Genomic DNA, 10,393 nt, shown 5'->3' on the forward strand with positions numbered 1-10,393 from the left:
TAATTATGTGATACCTGTTTCCAAATCATTTTGGGCATTTAAAAAGAAGAAACTCCAAGTTGTAAAGTCAACACAATATTGGTAAAAAATCATGACAATCTTGCATAATGATAAAATTATAAATAAAACTTATTTATGAAGATTGATGCAAAAATATCAAGTTAAATATTAGTTAAGAGATATTAATCCCATTAAAAGAATAATTATATAATGACTAATGGAGATCATTGCCTGTAGGCAATAATAGTTCTGTTAGATAAAACATGTAGACTGTTGGTATGAACTGGGATTCACACTAGGCCCAACAGACCAAACTAATGTGGAGTTACATCACAGTAGCTAAACTGTTGCTAATTGTAGGAAACTCTGCAAATAGTTAACCAATTAACCACTAACCAATTAATTTGTCTCTATACCTCACTTTTATGTTTGTGTAAATGCTGTCAGATCACATTGTTGATTGATGTTCTCTAAACTTGTTTTATTTCTGAGGCTGTGAGATTTGCGAATCATTTTTGGTTTAATTTTTTATTTCATTGTTTTGTGGTACTGGTGATGGAAGCCAGGGCCTCACACATGCTAGGCAAGTACTCTACCACTGAGTTATGTCCCAAGCCCTCATTTTTGCTTTGTTTTGCTTTTAATTGCTCAATAAAATAAAAATTTCATTAGCATGAGGGTTGCTTCTTTTAACAGTTTGAATAAGAAAATTTAAGAGCTGAGCATATAGCTGAATGGTAGAGTGCTTGCCTAGCATACATGAAGCCCTGGCTTCAATCTGGAATACTATAAATAAATTAAATGTAAGAATCCTATAAATGGATCCAAGAGTAAGAAGTATGTGATTATTTTTATCATTGTTGACAGGCATTTGAAAAAAATCAACACTTGGTCTCCTCTCATTTTAAATATGCACCAAGAAACAAGCAATGGATAGTCCTTAAAATAATAATGGTTTCTCTAATTGTCTACTTAGTTCTCTTAGCCCCAACACCAGTATTTTCCCCAATGTAAAACATGTGAGACATTGATGCTAATAATTTATTTATAAAAATTATAGGTACTAACCAATGCAAAAATTAGAACAATAAGTGATGCAAGGGAAGAGACCAATGTTACTTTGCTCCATTGCAGTTGAGATGACTGATTGCCTGGAAAACCCAAGGGGGAGGCTAGTCATTCCTATCTTTTTTCTCTGATTCTTCAAGCTAGCAGGTCTTCTGTATCACCTACACTTTACTTCTCTGCCTTCTTCAGTAAGTGTGAAGGTGAAGAGCCTTTCTGCAACAGATGATACCCAGAGGACTTAAAACAGCATACTCATAGAGAGAGAAGATGGGAGGGGAGGGGAGGGGGGATAGTAGAGGATAGGAAAGGTAGCAGAATACAACAGTTACTAATAGGGCATTATGTAAAAAGGTGAATGTGTAACTGATGTGATTCTGCAATCTGTATTTGGGGTAAAAATGGGAGTTCATAACTCACTTGAAACTAATGTCTGAAATATGATATGTCAAGAGCCGTGTAAGGTTTTGAACAACCAATAAAAAAAAAAAAAGAAAAAAAAAACAGCATACTCCAGGGACACAGCCACATCAATGTTTATAGGAGCACAACTCACAATAGCTAAACTGTGGAACAACCTAGATGCCCTTCAACAGATGAATGGATTAAAAATGTGGCATATATACATAATGGAATATTACTCAGTAATAAAAGAGTATAAAATCATGGCATTTGCAGGTAAATGGATGGAGTTAGAGAAGATAATGTTAAATTAAGTTAGCCAATCCCCCAAAACCAAATGCTGAATGTTTTCTCTGATGTAAGGAGGCTGATTCATAGTGGGATAGGGAGAGGGAGCATGGGAGGAGTAGAGGGACTCTAGATAGGGCAGAGGGATAGGAGGGAAAGGGAGGAAGGATGGGGTTAGAAATGATGGTGGAATGTGATGGACATCGTTATTCAAAGTACATGTATGAAGACACGAATTGGTGTGAATATACTTTGTATACAACCATAGATATGAAAAATTGTGCTCTGTATGTGTAATAAGAATTGGAATACATTCTACTGTCATACATACATAAAAAAATAATTTAAAAAAATTTAAATATTTCCAACCAAAAAATATACTTATCTACTCCTCAGCTCTGTAGCTTTGTTATTAAATATTTATTTAATGTTATTAAATATTATGAACCTTGATTTTTTAAACTATGAAATCAAATAAACTATATTTAAGTGACTGATAAATGATTATTTAAAAATACATAAAAGAAAAGCATCAAACAGGGCTGAACATTTGGGGATTCTCTATTAGGTAAAATATTTCGGGGTACTATTCAAACTAAAAGGGAACAGGATTTTTAAGATCAATATTTTAAAATGGGTGAATTGAAAGAGGGAACTAAGTTGGAGAGCAGGGGGAAAAAATCATTCAAAGCCAGGAGTTGTGGTGCACGCCTATAATGCCAGTGGCTCAGGAGGCTGAGACAGGAGGATTGAGAGATCCAAGCCAGCCTCAACAAAAGCGAGGTGCTAAGCAACTCAATGAGACCCTGCCTCTAAATAAAATACAATTATGGGCAGGAGATGTGGCTCAGTGTTTGAATGCCCCTGAGTTAAATCCCCAGTATCCATCCCCCCCCAAATCATTCAAGTCACAGTAGGAGGATCATGAGTTCAAAGTCAGTCTCAGCAACTTAGCAAGGCCCTAAGTAACTTAGCAAGATTCTTTCTCAAAGTAAAATTTAAAAAGAGAAAGAATATCCAAAAGATCAATAAACATAAAAATTGCCTATTCTCATCAATAATCAAGGAAATTCAAATCCTGATGAGATACTTTCCCTGATTGACTAAAACTAAAAAGGTTGATATTTACCTAAGGTTTGCAAAAGTAAAGAGCAAGGAACAGCCTCACACAAACTTAGTAAGTGTGCATATTGGTGAAAACCATTGAAAAAAAGTGTACACGATAGATTGCATTCACTTTTCTATGATCAGGAGATGTAAAGTATGAGTACATAAGACCTCTAATATACAACCATGTAACACTTAATAATGGAGATATATGCTGAGAAATGTGTCATCAGGTGATTTTGTCATTGTGCAAATATCACAGTGTACTTATACAAACCTAGATGAGCAAAATCTTAAGTGGTGTATTATTCTCTGAACAGTACTTTTCCATTTTGACAGAACAGCAATTCAGCAGGGCATCTTGGAAGAGGAGCTGGGTAATCTCTGACTTCTTATTGCTCCTGTACTTTGTGGGCATGTGCAGTTAGGATATGCTTGAAGACCTGGGTTTCTTGCTCTGTCAGGTTTCAATTTGTTGCTTGCAACATTGCTCTCAAGGAAGGCTATAATCCTATCCCTAAAAGCCTTAAAATCTGACATTGAATTGGCCTCAGTATGGATGAAAGTCCTTTCAGACATCTGTTTCCAGAATTGGAAGGGTTTGTCTATATTGAGGATACACTCTGGCTAGCCATGTCCCCAACCCCCCCACCCCCACACACACACATCAACTTTTCTAGAATTTCCCAGTATCCTCCATCTGCTTCATATCAGCATTCACAGATACTCTACTCCCATTCATATTATGTAATTAATAAAAATTCTTGAATGGTTTAAACCACTTAGAGCCAGCAGTAAATTCAACATTGTAATCAGATTCAGTTTTTTCTTTAGTCATCACAAACTTTATGCTTTGGCTGGGATTATCATGGTGCTGAGAAGGTCCCAATGCTCTCTGGTCTTTAATCCAGTCATTAGAAGTTTCTGCCTATCTCACAGACCTGACTCCAATTTTGATTAGTCTCCTTGCCTTCAATGAAGTAGATCCTTCAGCAGGTTTTCTCACTTTGTTACTGTTTCAGTTCAAAGCCCCAGTGGAGTTGGACATGCCTGAATGGCCAGAAAAAAACATCACGGATTTTCTGCCTTGGTAGTCCTCAATCACTTCTAATTTCATTTCCAGGTCCATCTCTTGATATGGCCTTTTCCTGGTAATACTAGCAGTACTTTTTGTATGTTCAGGGGTCATGACAGACAGAATCATATGAGATTAGATCAAAGATGAGAGAATATTGCAATCAATAAATGTGGTAAATGTGAGATAAAAGGCTTCGCCAGCAAGTGTTCACAGTAACTTTTTGTAAGTAGAAGGAGGACACTCTAAAGCAACAATAAATAATACAGTATAGAAAATACATAAACCTGGGGCATAGTCATTTATTTTTATTTTCAAATATTATGTACTGTATGTAATTGTATATGCTACATTTTTATACAACTGGCAGCACAATGGGTTTGTTTCCACCAGCTTCAAAATAAACATACAAGTAATTGCTTGCTCCATAATATTAGGAAGGCTCTGAGGTCAGTAGATGATAGGGATTTTTCAACTCCATCTCAACAGACAAGGGCTCTATCATTACATCCCAAACCCTGGAAAAAGAAGAACAAAGCAACAACAAATGTAGTAGAAGAAAGGAAATAATTAAAATCAGGGCAGAAATCAATGAATTGGAAACAAACAACAACAAAAAAAATTCAAAAAATTGTTAAAACAAATCTGGTTCTTTGAAAATAAATAAATAAAATTGATAATCCCTTAGCTTCCCTAACAAAAAGAGAGAGAAAACTCAAATTACTAAAATTCAGGATGAAAAAGGAAATACCTCAATAGACATTATTGAAATGTGAAAGACAATTAGAAACTATTTTGAAAATTTGTACTCTCATAAAATAGAAAACCTTGAAGACACCAAAAAATATTTAGAGGCATATGATCAACCCAAACTGAGTCAAGAGGACATCCACAATTTATACAGATCAATTTCAATCAAGGAAATAGAATATGCCATCAAAAACCTACCAAACAAGAAAAGCCCAGGACTAGACAGATTCACAATTGAGTTCTACAAGATTTACGAAGAAGAATTAATATCAATACTCCTCAAATTATTCCATGAACTAGAAAAGGAAGGAACCCTTTCAAACTCATTCTATGAAGCTGGTATCATCCTGAGACCAAAACCAGGCAGAGACACATCAGGGAAAGAAAATTTCAGACCAATATACCTGATGAACACTTATGCAAAAATCCTCAATATGGTGACTTGTTGACTGAAATGTCTATATATTGAACATGTCTGAGATTGTTCAGAGCAGTGTTGTTTGGAAGGGGCCAAAAGTGAGAATAATCCAAATGCCCATCAAGAGCAGAAATACTTAGTCTGCTGAATACCTTATGGTAGGAAAGCAGAACCAAGTATAGCCACATAAAGCAATATGAAGATACATAAAATACATTACTATATATAATTATGTTTTATATAAAACTGTGCAATGCTATAAAATAGTCAAAATTTTAATTTTGTACTGCTAAGGAAAATTAAGCCCTTGAAGTTAGACCAGGGTGAGTCTAGGAGAGCGAAAGGGCTGTGATCTGTGGAAGAAAAGAGCAGTCAGGTGCAGGGCAAGTTTTGCTTCTTGACCCCTAATGGGGTCTCACTTTTGGTCAGTGTGTTATTTGTTCATGGTACATATGTATGTATCATGTAAATATCCAATAAATATGTTACATTGCACAATTTTAAAAAACATCAAGTTGTTTCTGTTCTAAAGCATGTAAGAGGCATATAATCATTAACAGAATCATTTGATTTATGTTGCATTTTATTGTTTTGTAAACTTTTAAAAACCCTGATTGTATTTCTAAACTTCCTTCCTAATATTGTTTTGGAAAAATGTTGCATTTTTAAGTGTTTCAGATTTACATACAGTTTAAGCATAGAACAGTGACTGCCATACAACACCCCTTCCATTTCCCTACAGCTTCCTTATTTGTTTGTTTGTTTATTGGTACTGGGGATCTAACTCAGGGACGCTGTATTACTGAACTACATCCCAGCCCACTTTTATCTTTTCTTTGGAGACAAGGTCTCACTAAATTACTGAGGCTGGCCTCGAACTTGCAATGCTTCTGTGAACCTCTGGAATTGATGGGATTATAGGTGTGTGCCACCCTGCCTGGCAACTCCCCTCAACATTAACATCTTGCATTCGTGTGGTACATTTGTTGCAAATAAATAACCAAAATCAATGAATTCTTGATAATTAAAAGCCTTTGTTTATTCATATATCAGATTTCCCTTGGTTCAGACTGGAGAGTCCTTGCCTAACATATTTCCCTATTCTTGAGCCTAGCGTCTGTTTTCTGTTGCAGAGTCCTGACTAAAGCATCACATTACATCTAGTTTGCACCTCTCTTTAGTTCTCTTTTGGCTCTGAGTTTCTCAGGCTCTGCCTGGTATGAGGAAACTTGAGGATTTTGAGGGAATCTGGTCTGGCATACTATAGGATGTCCCTCAATTGGACTCTGATGTCTTTCCCATGATCAGGTGGGGTAGTTGTGTTTCTGCTCTGTTCATCACTTTACATCCCATCACATCCCATCACATCATGGGTACACCTATCAACATGACTCAGCACTTAACGTTGACCTGGCCAGAACAGTCATTTTCAGGTTTCTCCACTGTGGAGTTACTAGTATGCACTCCCCACCCCCTCCCTTGATAGCCATAGGCACCTCTGGAAGGAAGTCACTGTTCAAGGACAAGAGTAAGGACAGGGACAATGCTCCCCTCTTCAGGGCAGAGCCTCTGTGGAATTTATTTGAATTCTTCTGCAGGAGAAATTTGTCTCTTCTCCCCCTTTTTCAATGTATTCTATCATTTATGTATATCTGTACCACCTTAGAGACACTGATTTTGTACCATGGATTATAATTGTACACTCTCTTCATTTAGCTCCGGGTCACTCCAGCTGTGATCACTGGGGCCATTTTCATTAATGGTTTATGCTTCCCTTTGATATTCCTGCCCATGTTTATGTTTGCATTTGGCACATTCTCATTTTCAGGCAATGCAAAAAGCTTCAGTCTCATGTATTTCCTTGCCCAGACCTAGAAAATTCTTGTTCATCAGTGTTGTCGCTTCTTCATTTTATTTTTCTTTAAAAATATGAGATTGCAGTTTTATTAACCATCTCAATTTCATATATGTTTTCCCCTTTATCATTTTATCAGTATTTTTATACTTCATTGACTTTTGCTTGGTTTGGTTTTCATTTGTTTTCACACAGTTTAACAAAGATGAATAGATTTTTTTTTTTTTTTGTGAATAGATTTTTTAAAGAAATGTGGATATTAAATTTTAAGTAAATATGCACTTTTATAGTTTCAATGTTATTTAATTGTGATCAAGTGCTCAATATTGTCTGAAATTTTTATAGATGTTTTTTGTAGTTCTGCATGGTTAAGTTTTGCAAACATTTTATGTATATTTTTATTTTTTTAAAGAGAGAGAGAGAGAGAAGAGAGAGAAAACTTTTTAATATTTATTTTTCAGTTTTCGGTGGACACAACATCTTTATTTTTATGTGATGCTGAGGATGGAACCCAGCGCCCTGCGCATGCCAGGCGAGCGCCTTAGTGCTTGAGCCATATCCATAGCCCAAATATTTTATGTACATTAAAAAGTATTTTTCCTTCATTGGTTTTTTGTTTGTTGCAGGTGATGTGATGAAATTTGTTTAGTTGTTCATACTTGATGACATTGTTTCTTTCCTTTTCTACTCTGTCAGCTTCTGAGGGAGTGGTGTCAAAATAAAGCACTATTCCAAGCCTGGTAGAAGATTGGTCAGATTTACCTTGTGGCTCTCAGACTTGGTTCTCTAGGTTTGGCTGCTGACTGGTTAGCTGCCAAAGTTCACCACTGCAGTATGCTTCTTCGGAGTTTTTCTTTTCAATAGCTATGAAAATCTCTCTTTGATCCCACGGATCTATCTGACATTAGTATTGCTGTGCTAGGTTTGTTTGTTTCTGCCCCTTTCTTTCTTCTTTTCTTCTTTCTTTCTCTTTCTTTCTTTCTTTCTTTCTTTCTTTCTTTCTTTCTTTCTTTCTTTCTTTCTTTCTTTCTTTCTTTCTTTCCTTCCTTCCTTCCTTCCTTCCTTTCTTTTTCTTTCTTTCTTTCCTTTTTTTTTTTTTTTTTTTTGTACTGGTGATTTGACCCAGGAAAGTCTTACCACTGAGCTTTATTCCCAAGCTTTTTCTTTTTTATTTGGAGACAGGGTATTCCTACATAGACAAAGCTGGCCTCAAACTTGCAATCTGGCTTCAGCTTCCCTCTTAAGGGGCTGGGCTAAGAGGCGAGTGCTACTACAGTTTGATATGTCAGGTTCCTTTGCTTAATTTTAGCCTGTTTGTCTTTTCCCATCCTTGATGTTCAATCTCTTTCTTAGATTTGATTTGATTGAATTAAGAAAAGAGGAGGGTGGATGGCATTGGATTAAGTGGGCTGGTGATCCTAGAACCCAGCCCTGTGATTACATTAGGTGGGTGTTGATTAGATTGAAGCTGAGCTCAGGTATAAAACAGGGTCCTCAGGGTCTGGGCTTCCTGTGGACAGTAGGTGTGCAGAGGAAGCCTTCTCTGTGTGCTGGAGTGTCTCCACCTAACTCTAGAATTTGCTGGGGAAGGTAGGTCCCTCTGTTTCTCTGGTGGGCCTTCTTGGATGTTTTACTTTTGAGGAAATGTTACCACCATGTTGTTGGTAAGATTCAACAATACTTTTAAAACCAAGGACCTCTGATAAATTTATGGCAGTGTCTCCTATTTTATCATTGTGATTTATTTTGTAGTTTTTTCAAAGAAATCATTTTTTTTTTCTTTTTTGTTGTCATCTATATTAGGTGTTAGGTTTTTTATTGTTTATGGTTCATTTTATGCCCTGATTTAAAAAAGAATTTTTTAATATTAATTCTTTGAATTTCCTTTTTAACTGTATCTAATTTTATTAAAGATATTTAATTTTTTTTTTGGTACCAGGGATTGAATCCAGTGTCATTTACCCTCTAAGCTACCTCCCCAACCTGACTTTTTTTTTTTTCATTTTTTTTTTTCATTTAGAGACAGGTCTTGCTAAGTTGCTTAGGGCCATGCCAAGTTGGTGAGACTGGCTTTAAACTTGCAATCATCCTGCCTCAGCTTCCTAAACTGCTGGAATTGTAGACGTGTGCCATCATGCCTGGCTGTTAAGTATATATATATTTTTTATAAACAAATTGGTACTAATGGCAGGACATGGCAGACCATAATTAATAGTATACAACAATGGTAAAACTCCTTCTTGGAGGGGATACTAAAATCAGAAAGTCATAAGACCCAATGATTTATTTATGAGATGCTCTGAATAGGGAGAGTTTTGAGTGAGGGTTGGTATTTCAGCTTTAGCATAATGTTTAACAGCTTTTCACAAGCCAACCCTGACTTGCAGGAAATGGAAAGAAAATGGCCCAGTTAGAGAAGAGGCCCAGTCTAGAGAAGGAATTGCTGTCCTTTTGAGAGCACTATGTCAAAAAAGGTCACTGGAAAGTCCAGATTGGCTGACATGGGTAGAAAGGATGGTGGGGGTCAGGTCCCAGTAAGTCTCTAGATTTAGGGAGTTAAGTCTATGAAGATGGCAGAGAAGGAGAGAACATAAAGATGAATTTGAGTTTTCCCCCACTCACCACAAGGTGTTTGTGCCAAGTGGCTGTGTGTGCCAAGGTCAGGGAATCCCTCCTTCTGGGAGCCAAGAGGAAGTCTCAAAGCTAGCAGGGAAAGGTGTTTCCCCACAGCAATCCAGCTTTGGAGACATTCTACTAATGACCTGCTCCTTTCCCCCAAAGCGGCAATGAAGTGCCTCATGTGAAAACAACTTAGCGTTTTTAAAAAGTAAAACAGAGTCTGCATTTTTATGAACTTGATAAAAGTAGTGTTTCAGACTGTGCAGTGGCCAGGAGCACCCAGTTATCAACAGTGCATCTCCAGCACCTTCAACTCCCTGTGTTTTTGGCAACTCCATTTTTACAGGGTTATTCACACCCAGGTGAGTTCAACTTACCCTTTAATACTTTCCCTTTTTTGCAGGGACTGTTTAGGTTTGGGCTCCGGCTTCAGAAGAGCAGGGATCCTTATCCCCACCACTTTTTTTGTACTGAGGATTGACCCAGTGGTGCCCTTTTTATTTTTTATTTTTAGACAGGTTATATCTAAGTTACTTAGGGCCTCACTAAGTTTCTGAGGCTGGACTTGCGAACCTCCTGTTTTATCTCCCGGAGAGTTACAGGTGGGATCATAAGTGTAAACTACCGTGCCCAGCAACTCCCCTTAATATTAATATCTTGTATTCCTGTGGTATATTTGTTACAACTAAAGAACCTAAATCAGTGAGTTTTTTTTTTTTAAAGAGAGAGTGAGAGAGGAGAGAGGAGGGAGAGAGAGAGAGAGAGAATTTTTTTTAATATTTATTTTTAAGTTCTCGGCGGACACAACATCTTT

The sequence above is a fragment of the Urocitellus parryii genome, chromosome 4 (assembly GCF_045843805.1).
Source record: "Urocitellus parryii isolate mUroPar1 chromosome 4, mUroPar1.hap1, whole genome shotgun sequence".
Taxonomy (NCBI): Eukaryota; Metazoa; Chordata; class Mammalia; order Rodentia; family Sciuridae; genus Urocitellus; species Urocitellus parryii.